A 16,546-nucleotide genomic window follows, 5' to 3' on the forward strand; every position below is an offset into this window, starting at 1 on the left:
GCATTTCTTTGAGAGCAAAAAACTTTTTACGGACTACATGATAGGGTTTCGCCGAGGATTATCGTGTCAGGATGGTTTGTCACGTTTGTCAATGGATATAGAAAATTCTTTTTCGAAACAAGAATATGTGTTGTGTGTTTTTACTGATATAATGGACGCTTATAATGGAATTTCCATCGAAGTTCTTATAAGTAGGTTACTGGAATTTGGTGTTGATATCCATTTGTGTAGATATATTAATAATTTTCTCAAACATAGAATAATTATTTATGAACTGTCAAATGGCAAAGAGGTAACTAGAGTGTGTCGAATTGGATTAGCCCAAGGGTGCCCGATGTCTCCTACCTTATTTAACATTGCTACAATTCATTTTAACGAACTATTAGACAACCAAGTTAAAATAATTCAGTACGCTGATGATTTTGTATTCTATTGCAGCAACAAAAACATCAACAACTGCGTTATACCAATGCAAAGAACCTTAAATGATTTTGAAAAGCTATTAGGAGAAATCGGTTTGCAATTATCTTCAACAAAAACTAAATTATGTATATTTACTAGAAAGTACAAGATTCCAGCTATTTATATAAAAGTAAACAACGTAATAATTGAAACGGTCAAATACATCAAATTTCTAGGTATATGGTTTGATTATCGTTTAAATTTTAGTAAACATATTAATGAAGTTCAACTTAAATGCTCTAAATATGTTAATATTTTAAGTTGTACCGGTAGTTACAACTGGGGAGTACATCCTATACACCTAAGGAGACTTTATCTAAGTATAGTACGGAGTAGAATAGACTACGGAAGTTGTGTCTTTGCAAATGCTAGTAATAACTTACTCAAGAAACTAGACGTTATTCAAAATCAAAGTATGCGTATTTGCGGTGGATTCATAAAAACTACTCCGGTCCATGTCATGGAAAACGAACTTTGTATACCGCCATTATTCTCCAGACGAAAATTCCTGTCTGACAAATACTATCTGAAACTTTCTTCTACAAAAAATGAATATTTACGCAACCTCATTTTAGATTTAGAAATTTTGACTCAATCGGGTGGTCCTTACTGGAATAAACATGGTAAGCCGTATATAATTGACAGTCATATATATTTAAAAGAATGCCGAATAAACTCATTTGCAATATGCCCCTCCTTTCAAATTCCTCCACAAAATTTTACAATTCCACTTAGGACGATTTGCCTACCGACTATACCTTCTTTTACTAGTTCAAAAAAGAATTTTCCTTCACAAAAAATAAGAAAAATTGTCGAAACTCACCTCAAAACAACGTATCCGGACTATGTTCATATATACACTGACGGATCGATAACTAATGACTCAAAAGGTTGTTCCTTTTTTGATTCAAAAAACAATTTTCAAGCCAAATTTACTGTTTCAAATTCATATATTCCAATAATTAGTCTGGAACTTATAGCAATTCGAGAGGCTCTGTCATATATAGAAAGCTCAGAATACAAGAATGTACTTATAGTTTCAGATTCCCAAAGTAGTTTGTACCATCTAATTTCCTGTGCCGAGAATGGATTAGGAAGAAATGAGGCTTTCCACATTATTAAGTGTATTTTAAAATTAATACGTAATGGGGTAAATGTCCGACTTCAGTGGGTGCCATCTCACGTCGGTATTCGTGGCAATGAGATGGCCGACGTCTTGGCAAAAACAGCATCATATGATGGGATTCCAATCGACGTGATTTCCCACTATACTGATTTCCTGGGTCTAATTAAGAAAAGAGCCTACTCAGCATGGGACTTATATTTTCAAGATAAATCTGGGGATAAAGGCTTGTGGTACCGAACTTTGTCAGATAAACCGCCAAATATTCCGTGGTTCTGTAAAATTAAACTTAACAAACGAGACCTTTCACTTGCTTTTAGAGTTCGATCCTACCACCTTCCACTTAATTGTTTTCTTTATCTTATACGAAAAGCTAATAGTCCTAATTGTACCGTCTGTGGCTCCCATGAAGATCTTTACCATGTACTCATGGAATGTACCAGAAATGAACCCTTGAGACAGGAACTCTTAACAGAAATTGGTTGTGGCAGGGAAAACCTCTTTTTCTTTTTTCATAACGTTTTTAGCTCTAAATTTACAACTACTTTCAGTGATAGAACACTCAGCTTCATATTTCACTCTATGTTCCTCAGACAATCAGACTCAGACGACCAAACTATGTAAATAAATGTATACAGATATAGTATTTAAGACTTATGAGCCGACTTAGCCTTTAAGGCTGTATGGCTATAATTAAGAATAAAAAAAAAAAAAAAAAAACATGATAAACATCAGCTTTCGATTAAATCAAAAATTATCAAAATCGCTACACCCAGTAAAAGGTTATTGCGGATTTTCGAGAGTTTTTCTCGATTTCTCTGGGATCCCATCATCAGATCCTGGTTTCCTTATCATGGTACCAAACTAGGGATATCCTCTTACCAACAAAAAAATCGGTACATCTACTAGAATGTTATGCGGCATAATACAACGTAGGTCGACGAAAAAAGCGTCAAGTAAAAACGCATTATTAGATATAACTCGAAAAGTAGTTGTTAGATCTCAAATAAATTTAAATGGGACCAATTGACACACACCACCTTTCGATTAAAACAAAATTTGTCGAAATCGGTCCACCCGATTAAAAGTTCTAATGTAACATACATAAAAATAATTGTGTTTGCTCGCAAACGAAAAAAAACCGACTTCAATTACATCGACAAGTAATACTACGTAGATCGACGAAAAAATAGTCAAGCAACTACGCGTTATCAAAGATTACTCAAAAGTAGTTATCAGATCTCGATAAAATTTATATGTGACCACATGATAAACATCAGCTTTCGATTTAATTAAAAATTATCAAAATCGGTATACCCAGTAAAAAGTTATTACGGATTTTCGAGAGTTTCCCTCGATTTCTCTGGGATCCCATCATCAAATCCTGGTTTCCTTCACGGTAATAATCAATCACGGTACTAAACTAGGGATATCCCCTTTCCAACAAAAAAAGAAATATCAAAATCGGTACATCCAGTAGAAAGTTATGCGGTATAATACAACGTAGGTCGACGAAAAAAGCGTCAAGTAAAAACGCATTATTAGATATAACTCGAAAAGTAGTTGTTAGATCTCAAATAAATTTAAATGGGACCAATTGGCACACACCACCTTTCGATTAAAACAAAATTTGTCGAAATCGGTCTACCCGGTCAAAAGTTCTGATGTAACATACATAAAAAAAAAATACAGTCGAATTGAGAACCTCCTCCTTTTTTGGAAGTCGGTTAAAAAATAAGATTTTTTTTTACTACTTAAACTTTACTAACACCGTGTCTCTGAGAGCTCGTTAAACTGTCGGTCCCGGTTGCTATAATAAATATATATGGACTAGCTGTGCCCGCGGCTTCGCCCGCATTGAAATCAGTTTGTCACAAAGTTTTCCCGGTAAACTACCAGTGAAACTCTCATCAAAATCGGCTTAGCCGTTCCATAAACCTTCCTCTTGTAGCCCTCTCTCCATTGGTGAAACCGCATGAAAATCCGTTCAGTAGATTTTGAGGGAATCGATCACATACGCTTTTGGGGACTTTGTTTTATAATACACTAACTGTTGCCCGCGACTACGTCCACGTGGTTATAAAGATATGCATTACTATTAAGCTGCTTAACGCAAATTATTTTTTTATTTCAGTCACTTGAAATGCTTATCACTCTGAGTAACTTTTTCAAACGCACAATTTAGTATAATTTAATAGTTATTTTCATAAAACCTCTCTATACAGGCGAACTTATAGCTGCTGTATATGTTTCATACAAACTATCAACCCCAATTAAACCCCCTTAGCGGTGGAATATTGCAAAATCCGTTCTTAGCGGACGTCTACTAACTATAATCTACATCCCTGCCAAATTTCATCTTTGTCCATCTTGGATGGATGGAGGACCATCCAGCGGTTTTTGAGTTCTCGTGATGAGTGAGTCAGTGACCTTTCTCTTTTATATATATAGATTACGATGTATTCGTTGGACACTTCCTCACCATCTATAGAGCTCACATTTTAAATTTTAAATCTCTTAACTTAATAACATAGGACTTTCATACAAACTTCCAACCCCCGTTCTATCTCCTTAAGGGTCGAGTGCCGTAAAATCCGTTCTCAGCGGATGTTTACGCCCTATAAGGAACCTACTTGCCAAATTTCAAGATTGTGCTGTTATAGCGTCGGAGATTTCGTGATGAGTGAGTCAACTTACCATACCCCGTTTTAACCCTAAAAGGGAGTTGATTTCTAAAGATGCATTATTTGAACACCTTCTCACTATCTACAGAGCATAAATTTTAAATTTGAAGTCTCTTACTTCAAAAACATAGGACTTTCATACAAACTTCTAACCCCCATTTTACCCCCTTAGGAGTCTAATTTCGTAAAATCCGTTCTTAGCGGATGTCTACGTCTTATAAGGAACCTGCCAAATTTCAAGTTTGTTGGTGTTATAGTTTCGGAGATTTCGTGATGAGTGACCTTTCGCTTTTATATATATTATAGATAGCAATCGTTACTCATAGTAGGTAATATATTCTCCAACCGACAGTCATCATTTCACAGGCCTAAACAGAATAGGACACACAGGGACGAAAATATATCCAACTATTAAGCTAAGCCAACCGCGCGGGCCATCCAACTCTAAACATCTAACTGTGTTTCCGGAAAACTATAACCTGGGGATCTTTAAGACGTGAGAGAATAGGTTACTTCTAGGTAAGCCTGCTCCATCCCAGACTGCATTTTAACTTATCATCACGTTAAATAGTGGTCAAACGCGAGCCAATCATTGTATTTAAAAAAAAAAAACTATAGAGACCTAAAGTTTATTTTGTAACATATAGAATGAAAACAATGCCGTGTACCAGACCATATCGTATTGAATCTCTTTTGACTGACAGACGAAAATGTGAATGTTGACGTAATTTTAAACTAAACCAGCCTTCATGGTGTAACAAAATATCGTTACTTTTCAAAGGCCTCGGCATTTTAAAAATATCAGAATAACAAAAGAAATCAATTTAAATTATAACCTACTGCTCTACCCCGGTTTCCAATGCTTTCAATATAACAATTATTTTATGTTTTTTTACTCGAACAGCTCGCATCATTTTGTTAGTCATTTCAAATTTATAAGTACAATATTAGAATCGTACAATTATAAGTAATTTTATTTGATAATTTTAATAAAAAAGGTGTGCTTAAATTTCATTTTTTCACAAAAAAATGTCAATGCTTGCTGAATTAAATATTTCGTACTATCGTACTAAAGATTATCATCTTAAGCAAAAAACCCACGGAATTTAAAGCTGGACCTAAATTACTCATTCATCATTTCATCATCATCTTTTCAGCCTACCAAAGTCCACTGTTGGACATAGGCCTCCACAAGTTTACGCAAAAAATAACGTGAACTCATGCGTTGTGCCCATAGTCACCACGCTGGGCAGGCGGGTTGGTGACCGCAGGGCTGGTTTTGTCGCACCGAAGACGCTGCTGCCCGTCTTCGGCCTGTGTATTTCAAAGCCAGCAGTTGGATGGTTATCGTGCTACCGGTTGGCTTTTTAAGTTTCAAGTTGGTAGCGGAACTGTGTTATCGTCATGGTAGCAAAATCAAATAATTTTTTAAAAGTCTCTAAGTTATAACGTTAGGTATCTACTTAATGTACCCAGTGTTACACAATAACCTTAAGTTAAAAACAATATTCAATAAATTGATCTCTTCTTAGCCTTGATAGACATCACCTTTCTATTAAGCGATCTGTCATTATTTATTTATTTATCACTTTATACTTTATTGTACACCACAAATATATTACAAACGAAGCATAAAGATAGTTACAGACAGTGAAGTACAATGGGCGGACTTATGGCTAATTAGCCATTTCTTTCGGACAACCTATAAAAAGGAAGCTTAGTATCAAAATTAGACATTTTTGAAGTTTTACTTCTTTTTGCGCGTTAGGGAAAAATGGTGAGAGTAAATGTTTAGGATGCAACAAACCAACAACCTGAAGTTAGCTAGTCAACGAAGAAGAAGTTACCAACGTGAAGTTAGCTAGCCGATGAAGTATAACTTCTTAGGTGCTTACCACTAGGTCGGCAAACAAGCGTACGGCCTACTTGATGGTACGCGATTACCGTAGCTTATAGACGCTGCAACACCAGAAGCATCGTAAGCAGGCTGAAGACCCTACCTCTGACCCTCTAAAGGGCGGCAAATTACTTAATAATGTCCCTAGTGTTGTCCACGAGTAAAGAAATATGACATCATCAGCCACCAGACTTGATCTCTCGCTTTTGCCATCCAGTTACTAATTAAAAATACAAATACAATATTTTTAAATCGTCTTTTTTTCCAGCGCAAGAAAACAACAATGGAAATACTGGATGAGCTCGAAAATAAAATTAAAAGTATGGAAGAGGATAGGCAGTACAAGGAGCAGACACAAAAAAGGATCATAAGCTATATGATGGCGTACTCGATAGGACTGTACGTAGTAGCTGTAGTGATGATGATGATGCTATCATGACTGATTTTTGACGTGAAATTCCTTTAGAATCGAATAGAAATAAATGAAACGAAAATGCGTCACGATAGAGAGACAAACACATAAATGTGTAGACGAGAATGAGATAGAATACTTTACTGCTCAAAACGCGTAATCGACGCATTTTGTATGACGCTTACAACCTGTTTCACGATACTGTGATCTCTCGCTACTTTTTTAGAAGTTTCACTTGTGTCGTGTGTGACGAATGATAAATGTGTTGCACACACAATTTTCCACCTTTGCCATCAACTTTACGTGTAATTTTCTGTACACTATTTTTTTTTGAGCAATTAAGTATATAATTTAACTGGATTTGTTCGTAATATTTGTCCACTTCCTGACCGCTGCTACTAAAGGTTGTCTGGAGGGTAATCGCTCTTTCAGTGATAAGATCGCCTTTGTACATCTTTTTTATTTATATTTTTTCTACGTAAGTTTGTATTTCGAGTGTTTACTCGCAAACGAAAAAACTAACTTGAATTACATCTACTAATACAACGTAGGTAGACGAAAAAATAGTCAAAGTAAAGACGCGTTATCAATATTTACTCAAAAAGTACTCATAAGATCTCCACCATATTTCAATAGGACCATATGACAGGAATTAGCTTTCGATTAAAAAAAAAACAATCAAAATTGCTACGTGTTAAAAAATTGCTTGTCGGGCCAGAGAGTCACCCACAATTCCTAACACGAGACCACAAGAGAGAGAGTAAAAAAAAATCCTACAGAATCTTAATCTTCTTTTTCAAAAACTCACAAAATCAACTTACATTAATGCAAAGCTTATACCATAAGAAACTACAATAACTCACCCACAATAAATGGCACGCAGATCTTATTGCTACCATCCCAGACGGCGAGAGAATCCAACCCAAAAAAGACCGCAAACACTCGCCCTGAGGCTTATATACAGTTGCGTTGCGACACAACTACCCCCTAAAGTGAACCGCGACGTAATACAATATGAGGGTATTCCAAAAAATTAAATCAGTCGCCTAGAAAAGTAAATAGCAACGCTAATGCATAACTGTGCTATTAAAAATATATGCTACAATACCCCCCCCCTCCCCCCGACAGAGAAGAATTTTGCAACTCTGGCTAAATTCTAAAAAAACTAATGTAAGGAGAGAATCTGGTAAGCTCAGGAAGGGATTATAAAATTTAACTCCATACTAAGAGAAAAAAAAAATTTGATAGATTAATCATAAGAGATAATCGAATTACAAAAACACCACATATAATTTTGAATTCACTGCAACACTGTCTTACGACCCAATCATACGTCACTAACATACAACATCCTGAAATTCAACTATCAATGTGCGTTAACCGACCTAGACAATTAACGCCCTGACACACAGAGTGACAGTCTATATATGAGCACGACTCAGCAACTACTTAAAATTTTTAATTTAACAATTATTTTTTGTTTTTCTTTTAATCCATATTTAATATCGTATTCCCGATGTAGGCTTTAGAATGTGCATAACACAATTAGAATCGAATATATATTCGATAGAATAAAATAATATGTGGAATCGCCACCCGTTTCAGAGTTAAGTTGTAACACAACAACAACAACAACTTATGGCGTAGGCTTTAAACAAAATAATATGAGTGAGTAGATACGTTAGAGATGCACCCAACACACACAAATTAAGTTATTGCTCAGTGGAATAACTCAACAAAAATAAACACCAAAAGTACATTAGAGATGTACCCAACACACAACTATCATAAGTCATGTACTTGTATAAGCACAAAATAAAAAAAATGAGATCATCACCCGTCTCAAAAATGGAATACGTAATATAGATTTAAAACAAAAAGAAAACACAATATCAATTACCCTTACTACCAGAACTTCCTGTTAACTTCAAATCTTTAATATGCCAAACCCCAAGATCTTTACCATTCATATCCTGTAATACGTATACAAGAGGAGACCTTTTACCAACAATTCGACATTTGATAAATTTAGGCGCTAATTTCTTAGAAAAGTATTTATCTTTATCACTCAAGAAGTAAGTTTTCTTATAAACAAGATCACCAACATTAAATTCCGCAGTCCTACGACGCAAATTATAACTTGAAGTATTTTTTTAAATGTGCGGCATACAACCGAAATTGAACTTTATCGAAAATACTCGCCAACCGACCTAAGTTCTCCGCATAACAGTCACGAGGAGTAAAAATCATATTTTCTATACTATCAGAGTCGAAATAATGCGAACCACACGACACTAACTCCCTACCGAAAACTAAAAAGGACGGAGTGAAACCCGTAGTTTCATTCACCGCGCTGTTAATTGCAAATTGAATTTGAGGTAAGTACCTATCCCACGATCTATGATCCTCATCGACAAAGGATGCAATACAAGTTAAAATAGTACGATTATATCTCTCAACCGGATTAACCTGTGGAGTATAACGTGGAGTAAAATGAACATTAATAATAATAATAATAATAATAATACTCTTTTATTTGCAACATCCACATAAATCAATATTACATATCCATTAAGCTAAACAATTAAATTATACAATGAGGATATCGCAAACCCGGTCTCAAGCTCGGCATATGCTGACAGAGCTGTCAGCGCCGATCTTCCGCTTGAGCCGTCGGGTGACAACACGGTCGCACCAACACCACATACCATACAGAATCGGAATATACACATAAATAACGCTTGCTAGGTAAAATAAATAATACGTTATCCATAATCCATTTCACATAGGATGGGTACGGTGACATTTGATATGTTCCAATACACTCTCACTAATTTCAACAAATCGGATAAATATATGGTTTTGAAAATCACCAATTAGTTTACAAAGCAAACAATAATACTTGATTAGATTGAAATTGTATTTAAATATGCGTTTTTACGTTTTAAACAAAATGAAAAAGGTACAGAAAAAAAATAAAATAAAAAATAAATAAATAAAATAATAACCTATAATTACAGGCATGAAACGAAACGTTCAATGACAGGGATTGACACGTAGTAATCGGCCAAAATAAACAATCGTAACGGCCATCTTGTAAATCGCGTCAACTCACTGACTCGAGATATCTCAATCAGTACAAAGCAATTTACATACGAGTCCGCCATGCAGTACCGATCGGATCAATCACAATTCAATAAGCCTTAATAATGTACTGTACAACAAAAATCAAATTACACTTACATCGTGCACAAAATTTTCCTGGCTTTGCTGGCAATGTAAAATATATTCTTTCAATTTTAATTTATATTTGAGAAAACTTTGTGTATTCCTAATTGGTGGGGGTATGTTGTTCCAGCACCTGGAGGCAGCATAGCGGAAGCTGCCCCTGAAAGAGGCTGTCTTGTGCTTTTGTACAACAAGTTGTATGGAACATTGTCGCGATTCACAAGTCCTATGGCTTGACATCCAAATGAGCTTTTCATACAAATATGACGGCTCCTTACGCCTTAAAAGATCGAAAAGAAGACAAGCTAAGTGAAATTTGCGACGGTGTTTCATTTTTAAAATCGAGTGTACATTTAAGTAAGGAGTAACGTGTTCTCTAAAGGGAATATCGAAGCAGAAGCGAGCACAGGCATTCTGGATTCTCTGTACAAGTCTCTGTGTTTTGGCGGTCAAACGAGGTCCATATACAATATCTGTGTAATTCAACTTGGACAATATCAGTGACTCAGTAAGGCGAATACGTAAATCTACTCCCAGGTGATCTCTCACATTGTAAAGAATTTTTAAGCGGTAAAAACAATCTCTCACTAGTCCAATGATGTGATTCTCAAATCTAAGATTACAGTCCATCTGTAAGCCAAGGTTACGTGCTTCCCACACCCTTTCAATAGGTTGATCCATTAATAGTATTTTATTTGTATGTTTTAGCCTTAATATTTGAGATTTTGTGCCACAAATCACATTAGGAACATTATAACTTTTAAAAATTTGATACACTCATTACTAATGAATTGCGTACCATTATCCAATATTACCGACTGTGGAATACCATGAACTAAGAAAACATTATCCTCAATTAACTTAATTATTACTTTGGAAGTTGCGCGCTTCATAGGGAAAATTAAACAAAATTTTGAAAAACAACAAGTTACAACCAATATATAATTATTTTGTTTTCTACTAATAGGCAATGGACCCATAATGTCAATTGAAATAACCTGCCAAGGACGGACACAATTCTTAGGACGACCCATGACACCTAATGTCAAATGATTTTGAGCTTTATATTCTAGACACTTAGAACAATTATTGACATAATTTAAAACATCTTTATACATTTTCGGCCAAAAGTACTTTAAATTTAATCTTTTAAGAGTTTTAAACATACCCAAATGACCCGCAGTGGGAACATCATGATTAATTGATATTATTTCCGAACGATGTTCCATAGGAATCACCTCCTTCCAATCAAACTCCGATGTTAAATAATTTTTATTTTTAGACAATCTAAATAATTTATCATTTTTAATACAATAATTTTAAAACGATGCTGGCTTATTAGCGCAGCCATTAAAAATGTTAAGAAACCATTTATCATTACCTTTATAATTTGAAATTGAAAATATACTACTCACGGGAACCGAACGACTTAACGCGTCAGGAATGACATTATCACAACCCTTACGATGTTTAATCTCAAAGTTAAACTCTGATAACCTAGTACTCCACCGAGCCAAACGACCCGACGGGTTTGACAATGATAAAAACCACTTAAGGGCACTATGATCCGTGTAAACTGTAAATTTTTTACCATTATCGAGATAACAACGTCAATGTTCGACCGCTGCCAAAACCGCCAATGTTTCCCGTTCCGTAATACCATAATTTTGTTCCGGCTGGGTAAGTGACCTACTCATATATGCGACAGGATGTTCTTTCCCTTCAAAGGTCTGAGAGAGCATCGCACCAATCCCATAACTACTCGCATCCGTGTGAACTTCAAAAGGTTCGTTATAATTAGGACACCTGAGAACAGGAGCAGAGAACAAACACTCCTTAAGCTTTCTAAAAGAACAATCCGCCTCCTCCGTCCATTTAAATGGAGGTGCACCCTTACGAGTAAAAGTTAATTTATTTAACGGTGCCGCCAAAGTACTGAAATTCTTAATGAAACGACGATACCACGACGCTGTCCCTAAAAAACGTTTTAAACCCTTAATATTGGTTGGAGTGGGAAAATTAACTATTGCAGAAACCTTATCCGGGTCCATACGCAACCCGTGTTTATCGATTACATACCCCAAATATTTCAACTGACTCCTAAAAAAACGACATTTATCATAATTAATAGTAAGATTACATTCTTTTAAAATTTCCAATATTTGTAATAAAATAGAAACATGTTCATTGAAATCCGCGGTTGCAATTATTAAATCATCAACATAACAACAAACTTTAACCCCGAAACAGTTTCCAAACAACTTATCTACTAATCTCTGATGAGTGGCAGGTGCGTTAGTTAAACCAAACGCCATACGTTTAAACCTGAATGTACCACGTGACGGAATATAAAAAGCCGTTTTATCCCTATCCGATTCCTGAATCTGAGTTTGAAAAAAGGCACTACAAAAATCGATTGTTGACAAATAATGAGCATCCTTAAGATTATCTAAAATTTCTGATATATAAGGCAAACTATATGCATCCTTTTTGGTTACCGCATTCAGTTTCAGACTATCCAAACATAACCGATAGCTACCCGTATCCTTTCCCTTAGGAACCAAAAGTACCGGAGAACTCCACTCACTCTGACAGGGTTCGATGACATCCAACTCAAGCATCTTATCAACCTCCTCCGAAAGAATTCCTTGTTTCTCAGGAGACATCCGATAATATCGTTGCTTAATGGGAACAGCATCCCCAGTATCAATTCTAAGGGTAACCTCGGTAGTCAACCTTTACGCTCAAAAAAAACAGCACGAAACTGATTAATAATGCTATCAACAATTGAACACTGATCGCTATTTAAATGTTCATAACCGGTAATGACGTCATCCGAATTATTACACAAAATAGATTCTTGTTTAAAACTAATTGATTAATATATTTCGGACAAATTTTGAATATTTTCCAAAAGTCAATGCCTAAAATGATATCTGATTTAATTTCCGGAAAAACAAAAAATTTTATAAAATGAAGTTGATCTTCGAACGCAACCGGTAAACACAAGTAACCAAGAGAAAACAACTTGTTCCCGTTAGCCACAACCGCAGAAATAATATTATCTTTAAAAAGAGTATACCCTCGTTGTAAGAAATCCTTATAAAAATTACCCCCCAAAATTGATATAGACGCACCAGTGTCTAAGAGACCCGACAACTTAATGTCATCTATATGTATAACAGCATAAGGCCTATTTTCAATACAATTATCATTACACAGAACCGAGTTTAATTTATACGATAAAAAATAAATTGAAATTGTTTTAAGCCAAGAATCCCAATCAGATTTAGAAAAATTAATATTATTACTAGTTTTAACTCGGTTCCAACTTACTCGTTTTTTGAATTATTAACCCCATTATTATATTTCGATTTACATTTAACACAATCGGGACGCTTCACATTAGGCTCTCCGCAACCAAAACAAAACACAGCATTCCGATCCTTAAAACAATCGGCATAAGAGTGAGAAAACGATTTACAACGTTGACAATAAACAGTACGATTCGACGCGCGATCACCGATGGAATTAATGCTCGGCTGAATTTTACTATTGCTATTATTACTAGGCACAGAATGTTTACGCTGAGACGGCAATGATGTATGAGAATTATTGTAAGACGAGTTAGTAGGAGACGAAAATTGACGAGAGTATTTATGCGCTGAAGGAACAAAACGATTAGAATTAAAACGATTATTTTTATTAAAATACCCCTGATTATTAAAATTATTCGAATAATTAAATTTTTATTAAATGAACTTTTAAAAACGTTTTTAACGCCAGTATTATAAGCTAAATCAGGTGCAACTAAATCATCCGAGACATTCTGTGGTTCGTGAAAATCTATAAGTCTACTTTGAACATACTCATAATTACGACACACATTCCTAAGCTGATCAATTGACGTTATATCCGATGACGCTAACATCCCTGCGTAACAAGGTCTAACGTTGTGTAATAAAATTTCTAATTTAAATTTTTCCTCAGGAGGAGTAGTCAATCTGTTAAACATTTCCTCCATAACAGCCAAATAATTTACAATAGACTCATTCACCCCCTGTGTTCTATTTTGAATTTCCCTTAATAATTTGTAATCAAAATCTGGTTTATCGAAGTCCCTACGCAAATATTCTAAAACTACTTGCCAATCTGAAACCCCAGCACACACACTCCTATACCATTTTAAAGCATCGCCAACAAACAGCTGCAACGCAAAAGATAAAACTTTGTCATCCGCAACGCGATGAATAGTACAATGTTCCGTAACCCGGCGTATAAAAGAGCGTACGCAAGATTTACCGTCGAATTTAATTTTACTTAAATCTCCTAAACTGTTATGATCACAATGAACCGTTACATTCAAGGGATTACTAGATGATAACGAAGAAACTGTAAGAAATGGAGATTTATTAGACGATTTTAATTTATTAACTACCCCACAATAATTATTAAATTGATCAACACACAAATCGTAAGTGTCCCTATTCTTCTTAACCTCATCCTCATCCAATCTGCCAACCCTATGATACAAATGAGCCAACAAATTCTCTGCCCTCAATAAACTATTAAAATTCAGATTAGAATTAATAATTGATTTCACTTTTATCAAAGTGTCACTAATACCGCCCAAATCGGTTATAATATCCAACGGACTGACCAAAATCTCCTCTGACGGTAACAATTCCGATAATTGTAATATTTGTTTACGTAAAGCTAAAACCGTGGCAGCTGGCTCCTCATTCCGAACAACCACCTCATATTCTAACTCAGCCTTAGGCAGGGATACGAATTTTATTAAGTGAGTCATCGTAGCACAATAATAAAATTTAAACGAAACAAAAAGTACAAAAAAAAAGTTCCATTTAAATTAATGTTAAAATGTAACAAAGAAGTACAAAGTAAGCAAAAATATTCGTTAATAGAGGGTAGTCAAAAAAATTTAGTTACGGCAAAAAATTATTGAGCAAGAAATAATTAATCCAAAAGTAGGTAACTGAAAATTTTTATCAAGGAACGATTAACAATGCAAAAACCGTGACTACGCTCGTACAAATCTTTTAAATTCAAATAAAAACTTTTAAATATTAACTTTAAATTTTAAACATACTAATATAAATACACAACCTAAACGAAACAGTAATCAAATTTAATTAATAAAAATGAAAAGTAATAATTTAACACAATTCACAAAACACAAAACACACAAAGACACAAGGACAAGATCCTTTCCATACCCAGAGAAAACCACTTGCCAGGAATAAGAAAAAAAAATTGAGTGCCAATGCGATACCCTTCAAAATAAAATAATTAAAATAATTCACCGACAAACAAATAATTTTAAATATTAGAGAATTTACGTTGGGCGCTAGTGCTACGTGTTAAAAATTTGTTCGTTGGGCCAGAGAGTCACCCACAATTCCCAACACGAGACCACAAGAGAGAGAGTAAAAAAAATCCTACAGAATCTTAATCTTCTTTTTCAAAAACTACAAAATCAACTTACATTAATGCAAAGCTTATACCATAAGAAACTACAATGACTCACCCACAATAAATGGAACGCAGATTTTATCGGTACCATCCCGAACGGCGAGAGAATCCAACCCAAAAAAGACCGCAAACACTCGCCCTGAGGCTTATATACAGCAAACCCAGCGCGTTGCGACACAACTACCCCCTAAGGTGAACCGCGACGTAATACAATATGAGGGTATTCCAAAAAATTAAATCAGTCGCCTAGAAAAGTAAATAGCAACGCTAATGCATAACTGTGCTATTAAAAATATATGCTACAAAATCGATACACCCAGTAAAAAGTTTTGAGTTAGCACATAAAATCTACATCGTTCAAGTTGACAAAAATGCTCGTAAAATAAAAACTACTGATAATGAACCAAACTGAATCACATTTTTATGTGACCGCATGGCAACTATTCCGCATCGAACAAAAAAAGAATCACGTAAATCAGATTAGAACTCATGGCATAATCGGTGTACATAATATAGTATACAGAAAAGATGCCAACCGAATTGATAAGCTCCTTTTTGAAGTCGGTTAAAAAAACAATAACATTTATTTAATTTTATTATCATTATTTTTAATTTATGTTATTCAAATATCATTAACCTAAGACTATTTTTTAAACAAATAAACCTTGTACCTTAAGTACCTGTGTAAGTAATTAAAGAAAATTAAATGCACAAAATAAATAAACAAAAACTTAAAAATAAAAAACGAAAAATAAGATATTGACCACGACGTGATTTGAACACGCAACCTTCTGATCTGGAGTCAGACGTGCTACCGTTGCGCCACGGAGTCGGTGTGAGATAAGATGAAATAACTAATAGGTTTATAAATTCAAACATTTCAATTTAACATTTCATTCGTGATTACGCAATATCGCGTAACTTCAAAAAATAAATCCTAAAATGAGATTACGTGCGTACGGACTCATTACTTATAGTCGTTGGCGACGTCAACAGGGTGCTTCGTCTAACAAAAATGCTTCAAACGAGGGAAGTCCGCGGGAACAACGGTCAGCCAAAAGCGTTTCCAAAACCGCGTTTCTAGTCATAGGCAGAGTGGCCGTTTTGTTCATTGCTCGTGAATATAAAGGATTTTTTAAATAAATATTGGACTTGAAAGTAAATAAATGTTAATAATTGAATTGCTATTATGTTAGTTACTCACTGAAAATGTTAATAACCTTAAACCATACCTAATACTTGTTCAA

At 34.8% G+C, this 16,546-nt stretch overlaps 1 long non-coding RNA gene and 1 other non-coding gene across 2 annotated transcripts; one reads left to right on the plus strand and one right to left on the minus strand.

Moving 5' to 3' along the window:
- The first annotated feature begins 9,634 nt into the window (after positions 1-9,634).
- Positions 9,635-9,985, plus strand: LOC123667842. Its single transcript, XR_006745483.1, has 2 exons — positions 9,635-9,856; positions 9,937-9,985. It is a non-coding gene; the product is annotated as an uncharacterized LOC123667842 (long non-coding RNA).
- A 6,074-nt stretch (positions 9,986-16,059) lies between these two features.
- On the minus strand, positions 16,060-16,131 carry Trnaw-cca. The gene has a single exon. It is a non-coding gene; the product is annotated as a tRNA-Trp (tRNA).
- Positions 16,132-16,546: the final 415 nt, after the last annotated feature.

Source organism: Melitaea cinxia, chromosome 29 (genome assembly GCF_905220565.1).
Source record: "Melitaea cinxia chromosome 29, ilMelCinx1.1, whole genome shotgun sequence".
Taxonomy (NCBI): domain Eukaryota; kingdom Metazoa; phylum Arthropoda; class Insecta; order Lepidoptera; family Nymphalidae; genus Melitaea; species Melitaea cinxia.